This window comes from Psammomys obesus, unplaced genomic scaffold, assembly GCF_907164565.1.
Source record: "Psammomys obesus unplaced genomic scaffold, mPsaObe1.curated_primary_1811, whole genome shotgun sequence".
NCBI classification, from domain to species: domain Eukaryota; kingdom Metazoa; phylum Chordata; class Mammalia; order Rodentia; family Muridae; genus Psammomys; species Psammomys obesus.
In genome coordinates, this window is record NW_026591479.1 from 23,236 (window position 1) to 29,235 (window position 6,000).

The window sequence follows — 6,000 nt, forward strand, 5'->3', positions numbered from 1 at the left end:
CACTGGAGGAGAGAGGAGCTGGAACTGAGCAGTCAGTTAGCCGGACAGCCTGTGGCTGTCACTGTCACCACCCCACTGTTCCTGCCACATCTTGTTTGCTCCAGCAAAATTCCACCTGCCATACACGAACTCTGCGCCTCAGGGCTTCTGGCCAGACCACTGAAGACCGCTCAGTCTGACCAGCAGGCTCCTTCAGGGATGGGCCATGAGTACCTCAGTGTGCTTACATCTGGGATCAGTTGGTTTCTCATTCACAGCACAGTCAAGCTGTCTTCTGTGGTGGCCAAGCTCACAGCTCACCCTTGCTGGCTACTTGTCCACCAGTCTATCTCTTCCCACGTCTGCCTTCTACCCTCCCACGTAGATCTCACGTGGTGGGTGCGATGTGGGTAACCGGAATGAACACACCGACTGCTCTCAGAACTTGGAAAGAGGCTGTCATTGGGAATCCCTTATCTAGCCCATGTGATGGGGAGCCTGTCCTAAGTGCTAGAACAACAGTTGGTCCCACTAGCTGGGAAGCCATTCCTGCTGCCACATTGAGGTGGGAACTCTGAGGGTCTAGAAAGAGCTACCACCTCCTCTTCGGCTGCCTCTCTGTTTTCCCACATGAACCAGCTGGAAGGGTGGAAAATGGTAGCACTTGGAGGGGGTGAGCTGGGGTATTTCTGAGTGCAGTTGTGTGGTGCCACAAGGAACCAGAAAACTGTCACCAGGCCCTGAAGGGAGACCCTGGACTTAGGAACGAAACTGTTACTTTATAATTCAAGGCGGTGGGAAAACTGGGTTTTTAAGCGAAGTATTTATAGGATGTTCTATAAACTGAATTTTTAATAAGCTGTGCAGAAAACTGTTCTGGCTATGGTTTATCTTAAGTTACAGCTAGTCACAGGGATTTCTTGGGGGAGGGCGCACATATGTGAAAGGCTGAAGCAAAGCAAGAAACCTATGTAAAATTCCAGCCAGCTTCCCTTCACAACTGGGGAAGGTAATACCGTTTTAGACGTGTTTGTTTGTTTTCTGAGACAGGGTTTCTCTGTGTAGACTTGGCTGTGACTTGCTTTGTAGATTAGGCTGGCCTCAAACTCATAGCGATCTGAGTGGTGGGATTAAAGGCATGCACTGTCATGCCTGTCTTAGAAGTATTTGTAAGAAAGAGAAGTGGGCATGATGGAGCACATCTTTAATCTGAGAGCAGCATGCAGTGGCTCATGCCTATAATCCCAGCATCCTGGGAAGCAGACACAGGCAGATTGCTGTGAGTTTGAGGACAGCCTGGTCTACAAAGGGAGTCCAGGACAGCCAAGACCACACAAAGAAACCCTGTCTCGTAAAAACAACAACAAAACCAAACAACCAAACAAAAAACTTTAATCCCAGTACTAGGAAGACAGGGGTAGATGGATCTCTCTTCAGCTCAAAGCCAGCCTGAGCTACCTAGTGAATTCCAGGTTAGCCAGGGCTACATAAGGAAACCCAGTTTAAATAAACAAAGAAATAAACGACTAAGTAAAAATAAGAGATAGTAGATGCTGCCCTCTAGTGGCAAAATGTAAATGTAAAATTACAGCATTTCATAGCCGGATTGGGAAAGCCCAGCCATTCTATCTCCTTTGAATGACTCTCAGCTGGTCCCAAACAGCTTGGTTTTTCACAGGATTGTGAGCAACCAGTTATGCCCATACCAAAGAGGGACAGCAGAAGCAACTAGGTACACTAGTAGGAAAAGAATTACTAACCTTTGTTAAGTGCTTTCTTTATGTTGGCCTAAGACGTAAGCATTTTTCACTTGTTTTAGCTTTACACTTATCGTTATTATCCCTATTTTATTTTATTTTGTTTTGTTTTGTTTTATATTATTAGTTTTGGTGTTTTTAAGACAGGGTACTCAAGGGCTGAGAGGAGAATGTCCTGCCAACACTGTTCCTTAACTCAGGAACCTGGGGTCTCTGGCCTGCAACTGCCACTGGCTTAGAGAAGGGCCCGTGTGTGCATGGATTCTGTGAGGTGAGTGTGTGTGGAGAGGAAGGCTGTGCAAGAGAGGGTCAGCAGAAGCACCGGCAACGCGTTTGCAATTCTTTACATATTACTTGTGTGTATGCTTGCATATTGTCAGACTAAAAGTTCATGTAGAAACTCAGCCCTGGGAACAGAGTGTGAATTCTGGGGCTGTCTGTCCATGAGAGGGTCTGGCCCCTCCAGCTGTTCCTGCTTGGCAGTAGAGTGTCCAGAGAAGGAGGCTGTCCTGCAAGATGATCCTCCTCTTATTCCCAAACACCAGGAGAACCTCATTCTTTCTAAGATCAGCAAGGACTCTTCACTCCCCATCCTATGCCCATAAGGCCGTCTCAGACTCTTTTACCCAAGCATGGGTTTTTTTGTTTGTTTGTTTGGTTGGTTGGTTTTTGCTTTTCTATTTTGCCCTCTCACAACTTCTCCTCTCCTCCTCCTGTAAAGATTTGTTTTATGCCAGGCCATGGTGGCACACACCTTTGATCCCAGTCCTCAGGAGCAGAGGCAGGTCGGTATCCCTGAGCTTGAGGCCAGCCTGATCTACAGAGCGAGTCCAGGACAGCCAAGGTTGCACAGAGAAACCCTGTCTTGAAAAACCAGAACCAAAAAAAGGACCCAAATGTCTTCTCATCAGGACATGAAGGAGCGAAGCTTTTCCTTACAACCCACAGCGGACACACCACTACAACAGGCAGGTAACAGGAGAAAACACACAGCAGACTGACCTGATCAAAGTTTTACAGGACGTGGGAACCTTCAGAAACAAACACTCAAGGGCTTGGGTAAATTGCGAGGAAGATGGTTCGACAAGGAGGGCACCTGATTTAAGGGCAATCGTGTTCCTTGTGGAGGCTCCAGACATCTCCATCTGTCATCATTTCCCTGTCGCTTTGGGGCCTGCAGCAGCATGGTGGGAGCGTACAGAGGGGAGGAGGAGGGCTCGCCTCACAGTGTTGGGTAACGGAATGAGAGTAGAAGAGGTCCCCTTCAAGGGGACCTTACTTCCTTTCCCAGGCCCCCCAAAGGGGCTTCCACCTCCCAATAAAACATCAGGCTAGCGATCAAACCTTTAATGTGTAGGCCCTTTGGGGGTCATTCATGATCCAAAATATATCGGTGATAAATGAGGGGGAAGGGCTAGAACGGCCTCTCTGTCCTGCTTTTCCTCGCCCGCTCTGTCCCCAGCACAGGCGCGAAACAAGACAGTGTGGAATGACGCTCTGATAGCCCGGTGTCAGGAGAGGAGGGGCACAGGGTGGGCCTGTCGAGGTCTTATGACTTGCTTCGCGCAGAGGACTTCCAGTTTTCTGTGACCAGGGGAGACATGGGAGAAGGAGAGAGGAGGTTGGGGTAAGTCGGAGAGAGGAGGCTGGGGTAAGTCCGAGAGACTTCTTGCTCCTGAGGTCCTTCCGACCTGCAGTTCCGCGTGCTCAGCGCGCTACGGCGCCACCTGCTGGTGCACCGCGGGAGTAAACACATTTGCTCTCCATAGTGCGTCCACGGGTCCACGCACGGAGAGAAGAAATCCGCACCCTGCATGTTCAGTGTTTCCTTCGGAGGGGCGCGGTCTTGTGATTTTTAACTTTTCAAGACAACTCTTTGCGGGTGTGAGAGTGTATTGTGTGTGTGTGTGTGTTGTGTGAGTGTGTGCACACGTGCCACAGTGTGCCTGCGGGGGTAGGAGGACAACTTTGCGGACTTGGGTCTCTCCTTCCTCCTTTGCATGGGTTCTCAGGTTCAAGCTCAAGTCACCAGGATTTGTTTCTTCTTATCTTATGTGTATGTGCGTTGTACCTGCCTGTATGTATGTGTAACGTGTGTGCAGCGTCTGTAGAGACAAGACGGAGGTGCTGGGTGCCCTGGAACTGGAGTGTCAGACAGTTATAATCCACAGTTTCTCCTGCTTGCTGGAGAGATGGCTCAGAGGTGAAGAGCCAAAGGTCCTGAGTTCAATTCCCAGCAACTACACAACCATCTGTAGTGGGATCTGGTGCCCTCCTCTGGCGCACAGACACACGTGCAGGCAGAATGCTGTGTAAATAATAAATAAATTTTTAAAAATGGTTTCTTCTACGCTAGGGGCTGAACTCAGAGCCTTGTGCATGCCAGGCAAGAGCTTGATCAGTGAGCTACAGCTCCAGGCCTGGTTATTTTTCTTTCAATGACCATTTTCTTATCTTGCAAAAGGTCCTTATTATGTTCATGGCTGAATTGTTGAGCATTTGTCTAGCATGCATGAGTCACTGGGTTCAATTCTCAACACTGCAAAAATAAAATAAAATAAAATGTAAAAATCATTCTTCCCCATAGGAATAAATGCGAAATAGTAGGGCATACAAATAAGAGCTTCATTCAATGGCTGCTCAACAGATGAGGGTTTAGAGTGTGGTCTGGCTCAGATCCCAAGGGAGCCATTGATTTTTAATTTCCCTCACTCAGCAAATGTTTCTTGTCCCAGGCCTCACTCCCCCTAAAGCACCTTCTCTAAGAGTTTCTAGAAAGTATCTGCAGGAGGCGCTGCTCTTCACGGCAGGTCCTGGTATTTAAACTTAGGGACCCACACACCCTGGGGAAACACACTACCTCTGAGCATATTACCAGCCACATTGGTTTTCAGCCTTTTCATTTTTTGTAATTTTCCCTTTTCTTTGGCTAAATATAAATAGTGTGAGAATTTAGAGTTTTAGTCATTTCGATCAGTGCGGAGGAGATGAATTCCTTCTTGTGCAGCTCACAGAAGCATCCCTGAGCCTCTTCACCTCTGCAACACAAACTCCCTGACATGATGCTTTTAAGGCTTTTTAGAGGAGGCTGGTGAGACAGTTCAGCCATTAAGAGCACTGGCTGCTCTTCTGGAGGACCCAGGTTCGATTCTCAGCACCCATGTTGTGGCTCACAGCTAGCTGTAATTCCAGTTCCTGGATATCTGTTGCCCTCTTCTGGACTCCTTTGGGTACTACACTCACATGGTACACATACATAGGCAGAACACCCATACACATAACATTTTTAAAAGACTTCTTTACACTCATATTAAAAAAAAAAAGTAGTGAGATGGGTCTGGAGAGATATATCAGTGGTTAAGAGCACTGGCTTCCCTACCAAAGGACCTGGGTTCAATTCCAAGCACCCACTTGGCAGCTCATAACTGTCTATCACTCTAGTTCCAAGGGAGCCTGAGTACCAGGCAGAGACATATATGCAGAAAAAACATCCATACGTACAAAAAAAAAAAAAAAAAAAAAAAAAAAAAAAAAGAAATGCATTGAGGGAACCCAACACCTTTTTAAAAGAATAGGTTGTATATAGCAGTCAATGTTTATCATGCTAAAAATAAAAATTAAGACAAACACCACCCCCACCACCGCAAACAAATCCAACGTGTCTGGCACCGTGTTCTGCACCTGTAATTCATGCTAAGTAGGATTACAGCAACCTCAAGGCCAGCCTAGACTACACAGCAACTTAGTCAGCCAGCCAGGGCTATACACTGAGATTGTCTCAAAAAAAAAGAAAAGAACCCAACAAATATAAACATTTTAAATAAGATTTTTGAAAGTGTGTGTTGTAATAAAGAAAAAAAAATTCAAGCTGAGTTTGGTGGTGCATGCCAGCGATCCCAGCACTTAGGGAGGCAGAGGCAGGTGGATCTCTGTGAGTTAGAGGCCAGCCTGGTCTACAAAGCGAGTCCAGGACAGCCAAGGCTACATAGAGAAACCCTGTCTTGGAAAAAAAAATCCCAATTGTTCGATTTTACCAATAAAGACTCAGGAGCCAGATGCTGGGATGGAAATTTGCTAGCTCAGAGAGGTAGAGAAAGCTCCCAGCTGACCTTCCTACTCAGCTGATGTTCCAGAAGGAAAAAGCGCTTTTGCCTTCTCCACCCTGTCTTCAATGCCCTTCAACTCAATGTCCCTCCTTTCCACTTCCTGTGCGTCCATCTGCCCAGCAGACTTCCTCTCACTCTCTATGCTCCCCCTTGCCTCC